At 40.6% G+C, this 23,310-nt stretch overlaps 1 protein-coding gene across 9 annotated transcripts in view; it reads left to right on the plus strand.

Annotated features, from left to right (window-relative positions):
• The window catches only part of PHACTR1 (phosphatase and actin regulator 1), a 560,191-nt gene that overhangs the window by 114,220 nt on the left and 422,661 nt on the right, over positions 1–23,310 (plus strand). The window lies entirely within an intron of this gene.

Consider the following 23,310-nt stretch of genomic DNA (forward strand, 5'->3'; position numbering starts at 1 on the left):
GGTACTTGCCAGAGAGATCCACAAAGGCACAGTGTCCACCTTGGCAAGAAAGAATGGAAATTAATTTGAAATCAAAGAGCTAAACATTTCATTTATAATTTGAATTCTTTATTTTTTTAAATTAAAATTATATTCCTCCTAAATAGAAACTGAAATGTTAACCTATGAGAAGTACCCTATGAACTCTCTCTTTAAAAAACTATTGGAAGTTCCCCATTGGTGCAGTTTGCACCTATGGCGTGGGTTCGATCCCTGGCCCAGGAACTTCCACATGCCAAGGATGTGGCCCAAAAGACAATTAATTGTTATTAACACCAAAAATGAAGCCAAGGGGAAAAAAAAGGAAAAATATAAGGAAACCTGCCGTAACTCCACTTGAGAGATGACGGTAATGCCTTATTTTGTCCCTTCTGCCTTTTCAAACCACTTTCAAATATTTTCTCATTGGAAAACTTGGTATGGAGATTTAGAGTTTTCAGGAAAGACCTATAATTTGTAAGCAATTGTATAAGCTGGACAGTCTTTCTGAGGTCTACCAATGTGGTGATTCAATGTGGCTGTGTCTTAAATACTCAAGTGAAAAAAGACAAGTGCATACAAAGCGGGAACCTCAGTGAACATGGCTTTGCATCCTCAACCACAGACCAGAAATCCCAGAGCATTTCTTATCTCTAATCTTCGCAGACTCCAACCTGTGGCCAATCGCTTAGTCTTTCAACTATAAATAAATGGAAGTGACTCAAAGGATATTTTGTGAAAAAAAGTTAAGAAATGTTTATGATACTCCCCCTAATTTATTGACTGCCATCTATGTGCCAGGATATGGGGTTAAATGCTTTATACATGGTTTTGTCCATGTTTCAAGCATCTCTAGATATCATTATCACATTTTGCCCATCAGGAAGGGGCTTCAATGATTTACCAGTGTTCACCCAAGTCGACCCATATTGGAACCCAATGCTGTGAGTCAGTGCAATCAGCCATCAGATGTTACCATGTCTTTATCAACCGTGTGGGTAGTAAACCAGGCTGGATGTATTAATGATTTGGATGGAGACTGTTTCAAGGTCTAACGCACGAAGAGGATTTTTTGCTTTGTTTTGTTGTCAATGGGGAGGCAGATGAGCCTGAGTCTACGGAGAGGGGTTGCAAGAGAGGTTATGGGATGGCCAGGGGGATGCCTTTTGATTTTACCCTCAAGTCTTCTTTTAAGAATAACATTTAAGTCAGGGGTAGGAGTCACTCTGCAGTGACAACAAATAAACCTTGTGGTGCCTTGGTCGTGGGTTGACTGAACAGTATTGCCGGAATGGCCTCTCCATGTCCCATCAGCACAGGTTCTCATCAAGCTGAAGCTGCCCAGTCTGACCGTCTGCAGACACCCCCTGATTGCAGAAGCTCTGTCTTCTGCTTTCACCCATATGTGACCTTGGACCAGTTGGTGTGTTCTCTAGGCTTGGATTTCTGATTCTGCAAAAGAGGAGAAATGATATCACTGTCTCATAAGATTTTGGAAAAGGAGTGAATGAGTTCACATATTTAAAGTGCTGAGAAGAGTGAATGACACACACGGGGAACACTTAGTTTGGTATTTTAAGTGAACTTAATTAAAATCAGCACAGTGACCTCAAGAAGTAAAGCATCCATTCCTTAAGGGAGCGATGGGTTTGAAAATAATCAAATACCAGAAATGTTCCAGCAGTTCAGATAAGAAGAGGCAGGGAATTTTTTTTGAGTGAAGTGGAAGAAAATCAAGCGTTAACTGTACTTTGTTGGCTATAATGGATTTGGAGGGGTCTGTTATGTTGGTTTTCAAACCCGTCGGAGATCTGCGTGGAAGAAGGTCCTAGAAGCAAGCTGACCCACTTCCATGTTCAGAACACAGTGTTGTATTGAATTATGATAATTGATTTTTATAAAATCTCTTTTTCAGGCGGAACTTCAAAGTTCATTCTCTATTTTGATTCTGGGTTTCGGGTATTTTTATAATACAGTGGAAATTGTTTCCAACCACTTTAGAAGCTTCTACTTACTGTTCATTCATTGTATCCATTTTCTTTCCTTGATTGGTGGACAAATAACAGGCTACAATGTATTAGTTATTAGCTATCGGGGTCATTTGCTGCTTCATTTGGGGTGTGTCTATGTGTTGATTTGATGCCTTCCTATATTACCTTTGTCATGATTTTCTTTTCAAGGAAAAAGGAAGCAAAAAGTTACCTGCCCAAGGTAACTAGAGCAAAAGTGAATCATTTTTTCCTTTCAAGGAAAGGAAAATTTTGTCACCTGCTTGGTGACCCTAATGAGATGTATATATATACATACTATTAAAGAGAGAAGCCATATGAACGCTTTTTATTTTCAGTCTCCTTTTCTGAAAACAGAAAGCTTTTGGAAGGGAATTCAGAACGTTTGGAGAGGGTGGTGAAGGCAGTCATGGAGACTGGAAAGCCAAGAGATAATGCCATCCTATTTCCCAGCTCTAGTTTCATTGCATGCTTAATACATTCTTGATCATGTAATATAATATTATAACATGATCTATTAATATACTTGGGTTTTGAAGTTTCAGAGGATTAACATTAATATGCATGTTCTGACAATGTGGGTTTGAATCTAATTCATACCGTAGTCATTGAGGAAACATGGATTCTGGGAGTTCCTGTCGTGGCTCAGCAGTAATGAACCCAACTGCTATCCATGAAGATGAGGGTTCGATCCCTGGCCTTGCTCAGGGGCTTAAGGATCCGGCGTTGCCATGAGTTGTGATGTAGGTTGCTGATGCGGCTTGGATCTGGCATGGCTGAGGCTGTGGCAGAGGCCGGCAGCTGCAGCTCTGATTCAAGCCCTAGCCTGGGACCTTACGCCATGGGTGCAGCCCTAAAAAGACAAAAAAGAAAAAAAAGAAAACATGGATTCTGGAACCCCGAGGACTTGGGCTTGAATCTGGGTTCCATCCTCACTTACCACTCCTACCACCTTGGGCAGGTAATTTTGCTGTCTGTGTTTGGGTTTTTGCATCTGTAAAATGATTACGCAGGAAATTAAGTTAATATATTTAACATGTTTACACAAGTGAAGGGCATTATTAGTTATTACTAGTTATTTCTCTGTTCTTCTTTCTGAACGAAATGGTAGCTAATTATTTAGTGTCATTTCTCCATTTTGTTTTTAGAAATATATGAGCATGTTACAAGTGGAATAAAATCAAGTGATTGAAAATCATCAGTTTGTAATACTACAGTCTATCTGCCTTTTTAAGAAGTTTTGGAAAGGCATGTGCTGGAAGTGATAAATCCCATTGTTCTTGTTTTTATGTTTCAGTTATAATCATTGCCTCCCAAAGAGACAATAAACCTCAACAGCCTATTTGCCACCTGCCTCCTTCCCCAATCACCTCCCCTCTCTCATTCCCCTTGGCATCAGGATGCTGCTGCTTTTAAAACCAAGTGCGTGTGCTTCATCTTGCATCACAGTCCTTTATAAAGAAAACTACCCAGACTCGTCCTCAGACCCACATGCTTATTAACAGTAAAACTTAACCTCCTTATGAAAATGAACATCCAACTTAATTTATTTAGGGAAAAAATGGACTTAACGTGGGAGGGACACTTTAGGGGCAAATGGCCACCGGAAATAAGAGCCTCTATGCTCTGCCATCTGAAGCCAATACCACCACCGTCTGAAGATTCTCTTCACTTTCTGGGAGAATTCCCCCATTGAGGTTATAAATAAAAATCCCTCTTCATCAGTTAGTCAAGGTACAAGAAACTGCTTTCCTTTAGTTAGAGCCTATTTGGGACTATTAACTCCCCCACCAGGCAGGAAGCTAAGTTACACTGTTACAACCGACAGGTGAACTTGGCCTTCCAGCTCTGATCACCTCTTAGATTCCTGGTGGCATAGCTTCCCTCTGGCTGCTGCTTATTCAAACAACCCATCCTGGCTTCCACCTCCCAATTTCTTTCTCGTTTCTTTCTGTCCCCATTTTTGCTTCTTCCTTCATTGTAAGTTCCTTTGTATGTTCAGCTGTATCATTTTCATCGGCTAGGACATCACATTATGAAATTAAAGTTTCCTTAAATTCACCATGAGTCTTGATAACCTCTCCATATGTAAGGAAGTAAGCATTAAAAGGGACAAATAAAAAGAAAAGAAACAGTTTTAAGAGGAGACTTTTTTCACAGCTGAAGGTTTACATTACAAAGAGGATTTTCTCCTTGATTAATGTGTTGTTTGAATTCTAATTATTTTACTACATTGGGGATGCTTCTCAGCATGGTTCTGTGTATTCACTTAGATTACAAGGCTCTGTAACATTGAGGATGAAAGTAATTTCTCCCCACAGCTAGTCCCCCAAATCCAAACATTTCACTGATTGACTTACAAACAAAAAAGCTGATAGAGTGTACATCTGTTAGGCTTTTTTTTTTTTTTTTTCATGTATGCCTTTGCCTGTTTTTCTGGAAAGGAATGGAGCAACTTATAAGAACATACACTCACCAACGAGATAATCTGAATTTAAACTTGTGTCGCCCCTAATAACTTTTTAAAGTAATTTAGGGCAATGTAGAGCCAAAGAGACTATAGATATATATTATAATGACCCAAACTTCTTTGGATGAGTTCTCATCGTTGTGCAGAAAAACGGAAACTTGATCAGATTTAGTAACAATTTCTGACGTTATTCTGCACCTCAACTGCTAAGACAGGTGGACTCAGCCGTAACCCGGTTGCTCTTTGTTATTCTTTCTCTCTGCCACTCAAGAAGAAGGGGTATGGGGATTCTAAGGACCATGACATAGTTAGAAGAGTTCCTTTAGTCTTCTCTGTTGCTCGAGTATATAATTGATAAGCTTCATTACAGTAACACTCAAAATACTTTGTAATACATCTTAAGCATACTGTGCTAGAGAGCTTTTAAGTCTGCATAGTTGTCAATACCCATAAATCAACATGAAGGAAATAGTGATTCAGTTTAGGACAATGAATCTTGAAGTAAAGGTCAAGCAGCAATTTCTCCCCTGCGGCTTCATAAAAATGAGCTCACTTTGATGCAATGAATAGCTTCCTCCATGACATTCTGAAAGATGTTATCATGATGTTTCATTGGACTGATTATTTTAACAGCCTTAAAAATGAGATGCTATGGAATCTAAAAAACAAACAAACAACGACAACAACAAAAATGAGCCACAGATACAGAAAGCACACTGGTGGTTGCCAGCGGCAGGAGTAGACGGTGGGGAGTTCCCATCATGGCTTACTGGTTAATGAACTGGACTAGTATCCATAAGACAAGGTTCAATCCTTGGCCTCGCTCAGTGGGTTAACGATCCGGCATTACCATGAGCTGTGGTATAGGTTAAGGATGTGGCTCGGATCTGGCATTGCTGTGGCTGTGGCGTAGGCTGGCAGCTGGAGCTCCGATTCGACCCCTAGCCTGGGAACCTCCATATGCCACGGGAAGCAGCCCTAGAAAAGACAAAAAAAAAAAAAAGAAAAATAAAAAAATAAAGGCAGTTCTATGGGACACGTACATTTCATCATTTGTCTTCCTCCTTAACTGTTTATAGTCATGAAGACAATTGCCATGGAATTATGGATTATGTAGGAAAACAACACATCTTGAAATGTTATTGGCTACAATTCCTAGACTTTTGAAAGAAACCTCTTCCTATCTTTTGATTAATCACTTTTAGATAGAAGTACTATCCAAAAGGCTGCTCTAACTTATTTATGTATTTATTTATTGCTTTTTAGGGCTGCACACATGGAAGCTCTCAGGCTAGGGGTTGAATCAGAGCTGCAGCTGCCAGCCTATGCCACAGCCACCGCAACACAGGATTTGAGCCACGTCTTTGACCTACACCGCAGCTCATGGCAATGCCAGATCCTTAACCCATTGAACGAGGCCAGGGATCGAACCCACATCCTCATGGATACTGTCAGGTTTGTTACCACTGAGCCATAACAGGAACTCCTGCTATAACTTTATGGCATAAACATTAAAGCAAATTTTCTCAGTTGTGCTTAATGTAGTGCAAGGGTTCTGAGACATTTTGGAGTCACAGACTCTTATGAAAATGATAAAAGCTATATACAGATCTCTTCCCCAGAACAATTCACAAGGATTCCTAATATAAAATTTCGGGAGTTCCCGTGGTGGCACCGTGGTTAACGAATCCGACTAGGAACCATGAGGTTGAGGGTTCAATCCCTGGCCTTGCTCAGCAGGTTAAGGATCTGGAGTTGCTGTGAGCAGCTACAGCTCCGATTCATCCCCTAGCCTGGGAACCTCCATATGCCGCGGGTGCAGCCCCAGAAAAGACAAGACAAGACAAGACAATACAATACAATACAATACAATTTCATATATGATTTCAGAGATTTTATAGACTTCATAAAACCTACACAAAGACGCTCTAACCCCAAGATGCCATTCGTTCTAACTTAACTCTGGTTATTATAAGATGTGTTCATAAAAATGAAAAGCTGCATATGGAAAAATCTTGCTCTGGGATTTAATTGGAAATGACCACATGTCAGTGTCAATGGTCGGACCGTGAAGGTATATTTTCATTCACACGAAAGGCCTCCTACGTCCCCACCGAGGCGACTCTCCAGGTGACTAGAATTAACAGAACCTGGTGTTTGATGACTGAGATACTCCTGGAGCTGCCAAAATATAATATTTTTATGGAAACAAAAGCCAGCTTAAAATTGTCTCCCCTTCCTGAGAAGACTAGCCCTCAGCAGACATACCCGTGATTATAAAAGAGGCAGGAGATTCTACTATAACCTTCCAACCACATTCTGCGGTTGGAACCAAGATAAAAGTGACGAGATTTACTGTCTGTCTTCTGTAAGGGAGGGGGCCCTGCAATAAAGAGGATGGTTAGGGGAGTTCCCGTTGTGGCTCAGTGGTTAATGAATCTGATTAGGAACCATGAGGTTGGGGGTTCAATCCCTGGCCTCGTTCAGTGGGTTAAGGACCTGGCATTGCAGTGAGCTGTGGTGTAGGCCACAGATGTGGCTCGGGTCCCGCGTTGCTGTGGCTGTGGTGTCGGCCAGCGGCTACAGCTCTGATTAGACCCCTAGCCTGGGAACCTCCATGTGTCACGGGTGTGGTTCTAGAAAGGACAAAAAAAAAAAAAAAAAAAAAAAAAAAGAGAATAGTTAGGATCTATCATGATGTAATCGTTGGACCGTTTTGATCCTCATTCGTCACTTGCCTTTTCAGCAATTGTTTCATGTCTCTCTTTTTCAGCAGAAAACTTAATTTTGGAATGTGATTGTCAGGCTAGGCAGCGCTAGAATTATCTGTACAAAGAGGTAGCTGTGGGCTTTGATTACCTCTTAACCAATCACAGTTGGCTGAGTGGGTAGGCAAGAAGGTTGTCATTCTGTGATTTTGCTACATATGATGCCAGTGAGTCCAAAAGATTTATTTATAGAACATCATGAAATTCTCAGCTTAAAGTGGAACATTATGCTTCTCTATTCTTCTACTAATTAAGATTTGCCACTGATTTTTGCAGTTACCTCCCTGAATATTAATAGAACTGCTACTGTACATTTTCTATAGCATATTTATAGGTGTGCAGTACCAAACCACTGCATATGAGAAAACTGAGAGCTTGAAGTAAATTTAGATTGCACAAGAGGACGTAAACTTATGAGAATGCGTTCTCTTTATAAGATGGTAAATACGGGAAATAGATAAATCAATGGTATTCTATGCTGGAGTTTCGTTCATTTTTGTTTCTTTTATTTGTAATAATTGGTTTTTCAGTATCACTTTAAATCCACATTTGAGAACTTTTTCAAGAGTAATATTCTCATAAAAAGAGAAGGAAATACAAGAGAATTCAATGGCAGTTATCTCTGGATGGGTAGGATTATGGGTGATTTCTATTTTCCATTGTTTATCTTTTGTTCCCCCAATTTCCCGGTAATGAAAATGTATTGCTTTTGTAATGAGCAAACATGCAACAAAAGAACCTCATTGTGTGCGGGGTGGTGGGGGGGAATCATGCTCGAGTGTAAAAGAGGAAGGTCCTTTTCAAAAACAACGTGGAAGAGAGGCCAGACCTACTCTGCCGCTCTTGGCCAAGGGAGAGTCATTACAGAGACCAGGCAAGGCAAGGCCTGATTAGAAGGAGCAAGAGTGGTTTCTAAAAAATAAAAAAAAAAATAGAAATCATGAATTGAGAAACTAGAGAAAAAGCTCTTCTCGTAGAATCTTTCTAGCTGTGCAAAGAACTATTAACCTAAAGTTGTATCTCAGCCTAATATCGTCTTGAGAGACCATTAGGAGTTTAATAGCAGAGTTTGGGACCATATTATAGCCTTAAGTACAAAACCAAGGGGTTTGGTGCTTGATTTAGGAGGTAATGAGAATTAATTTGGAAGCGTTTGAGTAGGTGGATGGTAATATCGGTGCTTACTTTAGAAAAATTAATCTGCAGCCCTGGGTTGATGGCTTGGGGAATAGAGTAATAGAAGGACTTTAAGGTGTTGAGTCTCTTTGAAATGGCATGGATGAGATCTTGCTTTGGGCTCTGGTTTTATGAGAGGTATGGGAGAGATGAATAAAAGATTATGCAAAAAATTAAAGCTGTCCTTAGTTCACTGAATCTAAGACACATCCTTTTTTTCATTTTACCATTGAATCTAAACACTGGAAATAGGGAGTTCCCTGGCGGTCAAGTGGTTATGACTTATCATTTTCACTGCTGTGGCCCACGTTTAATTCCTGGTTGGAGACCTGAGATCCCACATCAAGTTGCTACTCACAGTGGCCAAAAAATAAAATTAAATGAAGTAAAATAAAATAGCAAATAAATAGAAACTGCAATTAATTAAACTAAAAACTCTAATCAAATTTGCTACCCAGCTGACCTGACTTTCATGAATCTTACTCTGTTCTCTTTGTAAAGTGCCTTCAAAATAGGATTCAAGGGTCTTAGAAAAAAACCTGTGAAAAAGGCATTGATAGTAAGGTCCTTGCTTCTTTAAATCTCTGCTTTATGGAATCAACATAGTTAAATCTCACATCGATCACTTCTGCATTGAACATGTAAGTTAAAACAATGAATTGATGGCAAGACAGAGACATAGATAGAGGGAAAAATAAGAAATTGGAGTTTCCCTCATGGCACGTCAGAAACGAATCTGATTAGCATTCAGGAGGATGCAGGTTCGATCCCTGGCCTCTCTCAGTGGGTTAAGGATCTGGCATTGCGGTGAGCTGTGGTGTAGGTTGCAGGCGTGGCTCAGATCCCGCGTTGCTGGGGCTGTGGCATGGGCCGGCAGCTACAGCTCCAATTTGACCCCTAGCCTTAGAACCTCCATGTGCCGCAGGTGCAGCCCTAAAAAAGACAAAAAAAAAAAAAAAAAGAAGAAACTGCAGAACATGGAATTTAGCTCACCAATCTGTTATCATCCCGTAGCAGCATATAGTCATCGAGGACCCTTTTCTAAGACATAAACATCTTTAAAGGTATATTAAGCACGTGAAGGTATTAAAGAATGGTTATATTTGTTTCTCCCTGAAAAAGAAAATAAAGTTGTAGTGTTTCTCCATATTTTCTGATTAAAAATCCATTACACTTCACACAGTAGGTGCTCAGCAAATATCCATTGAGTAACTAGATACATGAACAAATGAATGAATAGACTTTGAGTTATGACGCATTTTTAAAAACTAGATGAACATGCAGGGAAACAATCTTTGTAGTTTATAGAACATGAGATTTATTAGGAAGTAGGGAGTGGTGGCATGGTAACAAAAGGAGTCGAATCGTCCAGAAAAGAACCCTTTACTCAGGAGCTCAGGTGCATATTTATAGCGGCTTACACTTTAGTTACCTTGGGCAAGAGATGACAACCTTACACAGGGGGAATATCATCTATCATTTCAAAACTAACTTTGTATCTATAATTGGATACAAAAACATAGATCGCATGTCTGCCCCTTGTTTAAATTCACATTGGACACTCCAGGTGTGGCTTACTTTGAGGTGTTTCTCATCTCTTAGGACATTTTGGCCAGTTGGAATTATTCTGTATTCTGTCATATTCTTTGACATAACAAGAATGATTTAAAACCATCCATGTTTAGTGCCCTCGCAGCAATTACATGGAATCCTCTTAACAAACTGGACACTCTAGAAGAAATGGGTAAAATCTTAGACACATGCAACCTACCAAGACTGAGTCATGAAGAAAAAAAGCTGAACAGACCAATAATGAATAAGGAGTTTGAATCAGTAATTAAAAACTTCCCAAAGAGAAGCACAGAGCTAGGCAGTTTTCCTGCTGAATTCTACCAGACATTTAAAGAAGAATTTACACTATTGTTTCTAGAAATGGACAGCAAAAGATAAAAGTCCTGACAACTACGGCTCAAAAGAAAGCAGGTTTTTGACTTTGCTTTTTAAAATTCACCAAACGATGCCACCAGAAGAATTCAAATACATTATCTGGCCAGTGGAAAAAAGTAGAATGGAAATATAATCAGTCAGTAGAATAAAAATAATGTTTGTCCTATCTACCTTACAGGGTGTTGCTAGGATAACATGAAGCTTTAGTAAAGAATAAGCCACTATATAAAACATAGTACATTTTAAATATCCAATCCAAGAATAGACCAACGCAAAAGTTACCTGTTTCAATGAGAAAATTCACACAGATATTCAGGACTTTATCCCTTTCTTCTGTCCCTTTACTGGAAACCAATAGTATTAGTCCAACTTGCAAGATTTTAGCCTGAATAAAAGAGTAGAAAGTCTCTAGCAATATTTGAAGAACTGAAAGGGAGAGTTCCCGTCATGGCTCAGTGGTTCACAAACCCAATAGCATCCATGAGGATGCAGGTTTGATCTCTGGCCTCTCTCAGTGGGTTAAGGATCTGGATCCCCCTGAGCTGTGGTGTAGGTCGCAGACGAGGCTCAGATCCTGTGTGGCTGTGGCTGTGGTGTAGGCTGACAGCTACAGCTCCAATTTGACCCCTAACCTGGGAACCTCCATAGGCCGTGGGTGCAGCCCTAAAAAGACAAAAGACAAAAGACAAAAAAAAAAAAAAAAAACTGAAAAGTTAAGAGGCATCCTCGAATACTAAAGGAGCTATCACCTTTGCAAATTTCCTAGAACAAATGCAATAAGGAATGATTAAAAAGAAATAGTATGTGTGCCAGAGAGGGACTCATAGGTGTGCCGGAGGCCCGCTCAGACAGCCAGGGAGCGTACGCTTTTTCCCGATCAGAGAGGGATGCGGTGTCGGTGAATGTACAATCGCGGAGACAGCCTCTTTGTCCCTTCTTTCAGGGCGCTGGACTGCTCCAACTTTATTGGCAACAGTGGTTGATTATATAGACAGTTTTTCACTACAGGTTACATTACAGTGTTAAAAGTACATTGGTCAACTATTACATGGTATAGCAGCCATGCATCCTGTTTTAAGACCTCTATCTTAACTAAGTGAGTACTTTGAAGAGGCTATAAAACACAAGAATTTAGCATTTACAAACTTTGTTTGTAGACTGGTGTTTATCTTCAAAGCGTTATGGCAGGGAGACAGTGTGAGTAAATATAAACCAACTTAATTAAACTAGCTATCACTAAAAAGCTTTTAAAATCAAAGACAAAACTCACAGCTAGGTTTTTTGGATAAGATATGGCTAACTTCTATGGACCTCATTAAAATCCTAACTCTAAAGTTACTATATAACTAGTTAATAGAGAAACACTATGTTTTAACTACGTTGGATGTAAATGGGGGAAAAGTCCTTCAGGATGAAATTTTTATTATACTATTGTTGTAATTTTGTTAAGTCATAAATCACCACAGGACAATAAGAATGGGAAATAAGAATAATAAGTAAATAATCAGGAAAGACTGAGGAAAACTGAATAACAAATAAAACAGCAGGAAAGACTAGGTCACCCGAGAAGCAACCCATGTTCTCCAGCGCAAACATGGAGATTGGTTTTCCAGGAAAGCCTCAATTCTTCCCCATCAACATCAAAGTGAGAGCTGTGTACCTGAGGCCTGCCCTCGGCTGGTACCATTCAGGCAGGCTTTCATCCTGACCAGAAGCCCACCTTCAGCTTGTACCGTTCGGGTGGGCTCCCTTTCTTGGTTAAGAACCTGCCTTCAGGTTTTTCTGCCATCAGGCAAGGTCCTTTTTTTGAGTCCCTGCATTTTCTCGGCTCCCCGCACGTGTGGTGTCCATTTCTAGAAATAACAGTTGAAATGCTTTCTGTGTGATATTGCAAAAATGCCAAAATCTAAATTTCATACTTGTTAAATCATTGTCTTTTAATTACAAAGAAGAAAGAATTATTCTAAGAAAGCAAGCACTTTCTCCGTAATTCACTTATAATTTAAAATCTTCACAATTATTTCAAATGTTAACTGCATTTATAAGGCCTTCTCCAGGGAGCAAGGAATTTCTTAAAGGCATTATCTCATCAGCCCTATTAGTTCTAATGGGATGGAAAAAAAATGGAGCAGATATTTAAAAATCTCTTTCATTCATCTTATGAAGGATAAAAGATAAGCAAGAGATGCCTTTTATTCAACTTAACACATTTTGACCAGAGCGAAAGATGAGACAAACAAATCACAAAAATCTTTTTCTAAGAATTGCAACTCTACCTCAACATAGTTGAATAGCCCTAGGCAAGTTATTTAATATCCCAAAGCTTTGGCTTTCTCTCTGTAAAAATATGGGTAAAGCCTTCTTCCCAGAACCATCAGGAGTATTGGAAAGCTGTTATCTGTGAAAGCAACAGTGCAGTGAACGGCAATGATGGATGTCTATTCATTATCCTAAGCTGCATAGCAATGTTATCTCAAAGTTTGTGGCTTAACGCACCTTTATTATCTCACAGCGTGGGGGTCAGGAGTCCAGGCACAGCTTAGCTGGGTCCTCTGCAGCAGAGTTTCACAAAGCTGCCCTTAAGGTGTCGGCCAGGGCCTGTGTCTCATCTGAAGGCTTGACTGAGGAAGGATCCACGTCCAAGCTGTCGTGGTTGTTGGCAGATTTCAGTTCCTTGCGGTTGGAGGACTGAAGGATATGGGTCTCTACTAGCCGTTGGCTGAAAGATCCTGAGTCCCTAGAGGGGGCCCTCAGTTCCTCGCCATATGGGCCACCCCAGCAAGGGTCACTGACTTCATAAAACCAGCAAGGGAGAGAGTCCCCCAATGTTACCTAGTCACGGAAGTGACACCTCATTACATGAGCTATATTCTGTTGAATAAAAGCAGCTCACAGTTCCTGTCTACACTCAAGAGGAAGGGATCACACAAGGGAGTGAAAACAAGAAGGCGTGGATCAAAGGTCCACACTGGGTCTGCCCACCACAGTGTCCAAACGCACTTCCTTTCCTATCTTAATGCCCCTTCCTTTTTTGGATTCTTTGGTCAGAAGACCTTGACCTCTGCTGCCCATCAAAATCTTTTTTAAGAAAAGGAATTTATCCGTGTATGTGTGTCTTTGAATGACTGGGTCACTTTGCTGTACAGGAGAAATTGGCACAACATTGTAAACCAACTGTACTTTCATTAAAACAAAGTTTTAGGAAAAAAATCTTTTTATCTAAGTAGTGAACGAATGCTATCAAGTTCATAGAAATACAATAGGAAAAAAGACAACCTGCCGTGGAAAAATATTAAAAATCAGTGTTTTATAACAAGTTTAACTGCGTTAATAGTTAAGTAAAATTTCATAAAACAGAAGGCTTTTTGTTTTCTCCTGCTTGTTTATGCTTCTGGTGCCATTTTGTTGGCGCGTGTTCAGAAAATAATTGCAAATCTAAATCAGTGAGTACAAAAGTCCTAATGAAACCCAGTCACTACAAAAGAATTCCACTAAATAGCTTAGAAAAGGCTGTGGATTTTGTTCCCCTAAGTGTGGTTAAAAATAGCCACAAACCCCAACAGAAGGCAGGACGGCATCAATGCAGAATACTGGTCACAAGCAGATCAAAACGCACTCATTTTGATGGACGGTGAGTCCATCCATATCACCGGATACACCTCTTAATAAGCGGAAATGAAAGAAGTAAGACCAATTAGTAATGGTCTTCCCCTCGTTTCAGAGGCGGCTGTGCAACAGAATGAAGGGTCTGTGGCAAGAAGGCGACAGTGTTAGTATATTACAGCTGCCAGGCAAGAACAAAGGATCATTAGCTTATACTTCTGTTACAGGAGATCACTCCCGACCCCAAGGTAGAGAGATTATGTATAGTGATGAGAAATCACGCACCGAATTTTTATGTGGGTGTCCTGCAGACGATTACAAGGAGATCCAGTTCTATCTCACCAACTTCAGCATTATTTTAAAACATTTCTGGTTTTGATGTTAATTCTGTCAAGAATGCATGGTATAAATCTTTATGGAAACGTATCTAAAAATGCAGAGTAGCTGATTTTAGTCAAGCTGATATTTTGGCATGTCTAATCTGTTTTCTTTAAATACTGGCTGTTCATTCCATGAACTTGCTCCGTCATGCTTACAATCTAAGCATCACAGAGAAGAGACATTGATGCATGAGATAGGAGCCAGGGAAGCTTATGTCCAGGGATGGCCTTGTAGAAGCAGAGGCTCCCCAGACAGCTGAATGCGCGAGGAGACCGCCCCTGCACTGCTGTTTGGACCTGCTTCCTCATCCACAGAACCAACATCAACATCAACAGCCAGAGAACTTTCAGGCACTACCTTATAATGCAAATTTGAGTGACACCCTCTGTATTAATGGGAAATGTAGGCTTGGATTTTCTATATCCACACCTATATTTTCTACATCACTCTCTCTGCCTAAAAAAAAAAAGAATGCCTAAGTCTGGACCCCTCTGCCCACAGATTGAAGTGTCTTCAAAGGCAGTGACCATTTCTTCTTGCCTTTTAAAAAATTCCCAGGGGTGTTCTCAATGCTTTCGAGATGAGTGCTGTGCATGAAGGAGGCACTTGATAAATGCTGTTGCCTTGCGCTGGTAAAGAAATCATCCTGCAGGTTCTGCAGCTGAGCTGACTTAGAAGGTGGCGTGGTCCTTCTCTCGGCCGTGCCCAGGTAAGATCGGAAACAGGTGGCACTGTAGTGAGGGTACCCTGGCTGTGTTAAATGAGTTAGAGAGAGAAATACGATGAGAACTAACTTTGTTGGTTTTCTGTCTAGTGCATGGTAGGCACTGCGTTCAGCTCCTCAAGTGTAGTTCCTTCATTTAATCCTCGGCACAAGTCTTTGAGGTGTGAGATGAGGAAACTGAGATTTGGAAAAGTGAAGTGACACAGTCAAGGTCAAAGATTTAATATGCTGTCGGACAAGGCACTGACCCCACTTTTTATTAGGCTAGTGTGTTACTTCCTTCTTTTTCTTGTTTGTTGCACGTCACATCATCCTACTAGAGATAAAGAGAAGGACCCTGCAGTATTTGCGTATGAGAGGCCACTACCTTGAACTTGCTAAGCTCTAGGAGACAATCATGAAGATTAAAGCGGACAGGGCTTCACAGTTTCGCAGCTCTGCACACTTTTCATTGCACGGAGAAAAGCATCATATACATCAATTGAGCATCAGATATCAGGATTTTCTTTTTTGTTACCTGACTAGGCAAAGAAGATGAATTTTGATATGCTGATGACAAGGTTAAAATGAAATTTCCACCATGTTTGGGAAGAAACCGTTTGTCAAATAGAATAATTTAGCATTTTGATGTTTACTGTAGCCATCCAGCTCCCAAAAAGGAAGACTAGAAATTATGGTTTGAAAAATAAGTACTCTATTTAAGGAATGAAATAGAGCTGTCCAAGAAGGGGTACCATAAACATTTCAAAAATTTTATACCAAAATTCATTTTGATAATTATCTTGCTTTATCTGCTATATATCTTGTAGGAATCCTAAGGCACTGACAAAGTTCTTTTCTAATGATATTATTATTTAATTAGGCCGCTTATTTCAGTTGCCTGAGTGCTTCATACACCTTTATTTAAAAAATACAATAGAGTTCCCACTACGGCGCAGTGGGTTAAGAATCTGACTGCAGCAGCTTGGGTTGCTCCAGAGGTATGGATTCTAGCCCCAGCCCTGCAGAGTGGGCTAAGTTTATGATCTGACATTGCCGCAGCTGTGGCGTAGGTTGCAGCTCTGGCTTGGATTCTGCCTCTGGCCTGGGAACTTCCATAGCCGCAGGTGTGGCCATAGAAACAAATAAAAATAATAAATAATTTAAAAGTACTTTAGAACCTCTTGTCATCATCTTGACAATCTACTTCAGGTTTCTGACATTATAAAGCAATCACGAGTAGTTTATTTTATGCCCCTAGAAATAAAGAGTTTTATTCTATGGTAAGCATACAACTCTGTTCGTATACCATTTAATAAGAGACACATAACAAATAAAATAAATAAAAATACATATTTAAAACAATGGTGAGGAAAAATTCTCTTGACTAGGAAAAAATGCTGCTTGCTCAATGTTCTACCCTTCACATTTTAATTGAAAAATTTCCAAAAACGAGCAGATGATTAATTTGCATGTTCAAGTTTGTTAATTATTTAAAGCCTACTTTCATGACATAGTAATGTCACTTTGCTTAGAATTACACACTGCACAAACCGTCTTCAGCTTTCGTGCATGTTAACGAGAAAAGTTGAGTATAAGAAGTGTGTAATATTTTTCTGCAAGAACAGTGTTGCCAGGGGTGAGCTGTGTGGTCAGTGTCATTACAATGCTGATGATCTGTTCAGAGGAACGGACCTAATTTAAATCTTCGAGATTATTTGAAATACTAAAACACAGTTTAAATACGTGCATTTAAACAGTAAAGATATTTCACTAAATTTTGCAAAAATCAGCACTAGTGTTACTGTACTTGATTATTTAAGAAACGGCGGTGTACCGTAAGGTATACAGCTAGCACAGAATTATACACATACCACCTGGGTCCCATTTTATTTCCTCTTTATATGCTATCTAAAATGAACGTTTTCCTTAGCAAAGTTGCTTTCTATCATTGAAATGCAGAAAGACTTTAAGGTGTTGTTTTGATGATCCAGGTATCTTGAAGTTGGAGCTAGCGGCACCCTTTCCTCTCGTTAAAAATCCCCTATGGGGAGTTCCCCTTGTGGTGTGGTGGGTTAAGGATCCAGAGTTGCTGCAGCCGTGGCATAGGTCGCGTTCCGTCCCGGGCCTGGGAACTTCCATATGCCGCAGGTGCCGCCCCCACCGAAAAAAAGAATCCTCTATAGCAAAAAGAATATGCAAAACGTTCCTGTTCCTAGCTAAGAGCAATAATTAGTATGAAGCACTCTTTGAAGACGTTGTAGTGAAAGTCAGTTCTGCAGCTCTTGTGAGGACGTTTGCTTTGCGAATTTGGACAGCAGAAGCCCCGTACATCTGGTCTCTTGATTCATCCTTTCACTGCTCCCTTGTCAATGACAATTTCATGGGAGTCTGCAAGAAAGGAGGAAACACAGATGAGAAGCTGTAGAATCTGGGGAAGATAGGGCTGGGGAGGTGGCAGGTGGGGAAAACAGGGCGAGGGGAGTGGAGCACAGCAGTTACACACACACACACACACACACACTCACACACACACATGCAAGCATGCACGCACACATGCACATTGCAGAGGGATTCACCTAGAAATGCCTATTTCTTTTGAAGCTGAGAAGCAAGTCAATTGTTTGGAAACCATTGTTTCCTTAAAGGTGATTTTCTTAAACCATGCATCATAAATTCACAGCTTCTTCCCAATGTCAGGGAGAATAAGATCATGGATTTCGGTTTTACATGGCCAGCTGGAGCTTTGCAGATATGCCAAAGGTGGTTAATAAAGACCTGACATTAAGGGGAGGAGGTAAGATAGGTAACAGGGTGTGGCACCTGCTAGACAATCAATAAATAAAATTCCCTTTGTCTTTCATTGAGAACCAGTCGATTTAATATGGATAGTTTTATAAAATATTTTATATAGTCATCAAATCCTTTTCTTTCTTTGAATTAGTATATTGTAGTAGAAATGAAATCCATTTTAAAGGCAAACAGATATGGTCTGCATTTCAGTTCTGTCCTCAGTAGCTGTGTGAGCTTGTGCAAAGTTGGTGTTTCTGAGTCCCAGATTCCTCGTATGTAAAATGAGATTAAAAGCCATATATATTGTTTTTTGTTTGTTTGTTTGTTTGTTTTTACTGTTTCTTTCTTATTTATTTATTTATTTTTAAATTACTCAAATGAATTTATCACATCTGTAGTTGTATAATGATCATAACAATCTGATTTCACAGGATTTCCATCCCACAGCCCAGGCACATCCCCCCCCCCGCCCCCCGCCAAACTGTCTCCTCCGGAGACCATAAGTTTTTCAATGTCTGTGAGTCAGCATCTGTTCTGCAAAGAAGTTCCATCTGTCCTTTTTTTCAGATTCCACATGTCAATGAAAGCATTGATGTTGGTGTCTCATTGTATGGCTGACTTCACTTAGCATGATAGTTTCTAGGTCCATCCATGTTGCTAAAAATGCCGGTATTTCGTTCTTTTTAATGGCTGAGTGATATTCCATTGTGTCTATGTACCACATCTTCTGGATCCACTCCTCTGTCAATGGACATTTAGGTTGTTTCCATGTCTTGCCTATTGAAAATAGTGCTGCAGTGAACATCAGAGTACATGTGTCTTTGTGAGTCGTGGTTTTCTCTGGGTAGATGCCCAGGAGTGGGATTGCTGGATCAAATGAAAGTTCTATTTTTAGTTTTCTGAGGAATCTCCATACTGCTTTCCACAGTGGTTGCACCAATTTACAATCTCACCAACAGTGTACTAGGGTTCCTTTTTCTCCACACCCTCTCCAGCACTTATTGTTTGTAGACTTTTGGATGATGGCCATTCTGGCTGGTGGTACCTCACAGTGGTTTTGATTTGCATCTCTCTAATAATGAGTGATGTTGAATATCTTTTCATGTGTTTCTTGGCCATCTGTATGTCTTCTTTGGAGAACTGTCCATTTAGATCTTCTGCCCATTTTTTGATGGAGTTGTTTGTTTTTTTGGTATGGAGCTGCAGAAGTTGTTTATAAATTTTGGAGATTAATCCCTTGTCCGTCAATTGACTTGCAAAGATTTTCTCCCATTCTGTGGGTTGTCTTTTCGTGTTGTTTAGGGTTTCCTTTGCTGTGCAGAAACTTTTCAGTTTGAGTACGTCCCATTTGTTTATTTTTCTTTTTATTGTCAATACTCTAAGAGGTGGAGCTGAGAAGATGTTGCTGTCATTTATGTCAGGGAGTGTTTGGCCTATGTTTTCCTCTAAAAAGCCAACTATCTTGTAAATCAACTATGCTTCAATACAGTTAATTTTAAAAAGAAATAAGAAGTAGATAGTTGTCAGAGGCTGAGAGGAGGAAAGAACTGGGAGTAGTTTTTAAATGTGTACAGAGTTTCAGTTTTGCAAGATGAAGAGAGGTCTGGAGATGAATGGTTGTGATGGTTGCACAGCAATGTGAATGTACTTAATGCCGATTAACTGTACACTTAAAAATGGTTAAGAGGAGTTCCCGTCGTGGTACAGTGGCAATGAATCCGACTAGGATCCATGAGGATGCAGGTTTCATCCCTGGCCTTGCTCAGAGGGTTAAGGATCCGGCGTTGCGGTGAGCTGTGGTGTAGATCTCAGATGCAGCTCGGATCTGACCTTGCTGTGGCTGTGGTGTAAGCCAGTAGCTACAGCTCCAATTCAGCCACTAGCCTGGGAACCTTCATATGCTGAGGGTGTGGTCCCCCTAAAAAAAAAAAAAGCCGAAAAAAAAATTTGTTAGGGCGTTCCCATTGTGGCTCAGTGGGTTAAGGACCCAACATAGACCGTAAGGATGTGGGTTCAATCTCTGGCCTCACTCAGCAGGATCCAGCGTTGCTACAAACTGTGGCATAGGTTGCAGATGCGGCTCTGATCTGGTGTTGGCATGGTTGTGGGTAGGCCTGCAGCTGCAGCTCCGATTTGACCCTAGCCTGGGAACTTCCATATGCTGCAGGTATGGCTGTTAAAAGAAAAAAAAAATGGTTAAGATGGTAAACTTTGTTATGTGTACTTACCACCATTTAAAATGAATAGAGAAGCCTGAATAGCCCTAAAAAAAAAAACAAAAAACAACTACAAGAGTCATGAAAAGCCCTAAAAAAAAAAAAAAAATTCAACTGCAAGAATCAATTATGCGGCGATGAGAATCAGCAGTCACACGGGTAAAAACACAGGTCTTGGTGTTCTTCAAGATGCTCCAGGCATTGTTCTAAACACTGAGGACGGAGGTCAAGCATATAGACCAAGTCTTTGTTCTAGGAGATTCTATATTGATAAGCAGGTCCAATGAATGATAGAATTTATAAACATACGCCGAACACTGTGTTGTAGAGTGAAGTGAAATACTCGTGGGGTATCTGCCTTCTAGAGCCTGAAATGGTTCACGAAATATTGGAGGAAAGAAGTAAATGTAAAAGAAAGGAAAGAACAGCAGCAGAGGGTTCTCCAGGAAAAATCAGGGAGGAAGTGGCTTTGCGGAAGTAATTGGGACCACAGTTCAAGCACCCTGCAGGCACAGGAGAGGAAACCTGTTTCGCCCTCTATTGGTGGAAACTAAGAACTACACCTACGATGTGAGCACCCCACCCTCCCCCACCCACAGGCGACCACACATGAACCCGTTGTGGAAAGGGACGCCTATTTTGTCTCGATCCTCCCCTAGGATAAGATTTTGAAGAAAAAATTAAATAAAACCATAATGGAGTACGTGTGGCGTGTGTGCTTTTTAGGTGTGTATTTACATACAGCCTGCGTCTGGGAGTCTGTATTTTTCAAAACTGGGGGGTTTTTTAAATTTACAGTTTGATTACGTGGTTGATTGCTTATAAATCTTTGCGTGATCTCTGTGGGGGGAAGTGCAGAAATGCCCTACGTTATTTTGGGCTCTTTCCTTCCTCCCCAGCTCTCATGATGCATAGGTGTGACCCATCACATATGCTTCCAAATCTTTTATAAATCCTTCCCCACCCTCTCCTTTGCATTTGAGTCTCTGCTGCCAGGTGCTTGGGCAACTTTTTGCAGGAGTGCAAAGCTATCATTGTGAAAAATCCCCCTTAATGCTAAGTATCCCTCTGCAGGTTTGCAGCATCAGCTGGCAGAATCGTCATCCACCAGCGCAGTAGATATTTCACCTCGGGGATTACGGTTGCTGTTCGGCACGGAGTCCGTTTAATGTGCTGAGATTATTATCATATAGATAGCTTTTGTGTACTGTTTACCAGAAAGTACTCCTGAAAAGAAGCTCATGACTGAGGTTAATGCTTCCATTTAGCATGCTCCCTGCACTCCTGAGGACCAGATCTTTGCAATTTATTAAGTTCTTTCTGCGGGCTCTGATACGGGATTGTTCATGTGCATCCTTGCAATGCACGTTATCTTATTCCTTTTAAAAGGCTGTTTGTTTCACCAGAAGGCAGCATTCTCTTAGTGTCTACCAGAGTGACTTGACTTCTTTATTTAAAAGAGCTCTCATGGTGTCCTTAAAGTTTGCATCTGGTAAAGGAAGGAATTGATTGCGAGCAGACCCCATGCGTCTGCTGAAGGCACCTGCCCCGCTTCCCTCCCATTTTCCAAAATCAGGCCAATGAGGTGAATGGTTTCAATGTAATTTGTCTGCAGAGAGCAAAATTGAGAGCGGTGGAAAGGAGAGGGCTGATACCCTCTTTGAAACTATCTTTCTTTCTTCCTTCCTTCCTCTCTCTCCCTTTCTTTCAGGGCCGCACCCGCAGCATATGGAAGTTCCCAGGCTAGAGTTCAAATCAGAGCTGCAGCTTCCAGCCTACATCACAGCCACAGCAACGCGGGATCTGAGCCTCCTCTGCAACCTACACGGCGGCTCACAGCCATGCCGGGCCCTTAACCCACTGAGCAAGGCCAGGGATCAAACCCGCAACCTCATGGTTACTAGTTGGGTTTCTTACCACTGAGCCACAACGGGAACTCCTGAAACTGTTTCTTAAAAAACCTGACAAAACGGAGGCCTAACCACTGTGGAATGACAACTTCTACTCCGAAGTATGGACTCGGCCCCATGTTGGTGTCTGATTATTGTGCAGTGTGTGTGCCGTTCTTCCTGGCACAGAGCAAGAGCTTCATAAATATCTGCTGATTGATTAATTTTCCTGACCGAGAGGAGATCGTCAATGTTCAGACCGTAAATGTTAACTGTAAGCCTACATGTTATGGAAATGGAAAATTTTTATTTGATGCCGTATATCAGATACTCCTCTTGGGTCTATATTGCACATTTTCTTCAAAAATGGTGACTGTTTAAGGACCCCGTGCTCTAAGTCCAGTTTCCTTTCGCATTTTAAGGATCCCTGCTGCTCGGAAGGTCAACCTTACAGGAAGATGTGCTCTTTCTAACGAAGCCTTGGGTAGACCTTGAGTCCGAGATTCAGAACCACAAGGCATGTACTGATGCTTCTTACTAATCAAAATCCGATTTCTAGTGAGCACAGTGTGGCAGGAACTTTGAGCGCTTTATTGGGCTTTTTGGTTATCCATTTGCTCGTTCATTTTTGAAATGCTATTCTTGAAAGATAAACTGAGGCCTAGGAAACATTTTTTTTTTTTTTTAGTCAAGAACATTTTTATTTATTTACTTATTTTTTTTTAATAATTTTTTTTATTTTCCCACTGTACAGCAAGGGGGTCAGGTTATCCTTACAGGTATACATTACAATTACATTTTTCCCCCACCCTTTCTTCTGTTGCAACATGAGTATCTAGACAAAGTTCTCAGTGCTATTCAGCAGGATCTCCTTGTAAATCTATTCTAAGTTGTGTCTGATAACCCCAAGCTCCCGATCCCTCCCACTCCCTCCCCCTCCCATCAGGCAGCCACAAGTCTCTTCTCCAAGTCCATGATTTTCTTTTCTGAGGAGATGTTCATTTGTGCTGGATATTAGATTCCAGTTATAAGTGATATCATATGGTATTTGTCTTTGTCTTTCTGGCTCATTTCACTCAGGATGAGATTCTCTAGTTCCATCCATGTTGCTGCAAATGGCATTATGTCATTCTTTTTTATGGCTGAGTAGTATTCCATTGTGTATATATACCACATCTTCCGAATCCAGTCATCTGTCAATGGACATTTGGGTTGTTTCCATGTCCTGCCTATTGTGAATAGTGCTGCAATGAACATGCGGGTGCACGTGCCTCTTTTAAGTAGAGTTTTGTCCGGATAGATGCCCAAGAGTGGGATTGCGGGGTCATATGGAAGTT

Source organism: Sus scrofa, chromosome 7, assembly GCF_054392235.1.
Source record: "Sus scrofa isolate SSC_HxYL_T2T_F1_AM1 chromosome 7, Sscrofa_HxYL_maternal_Yorkshire_Landrace_v2.0, whole genome shotgun sequence".
Taxonomy (NCBI): domain Eukaryota; kingdom Metazoa; phylum Chordata; class Mammalia; order Artiodactyla; family Suidae; genus Sus; species Sus scrofa.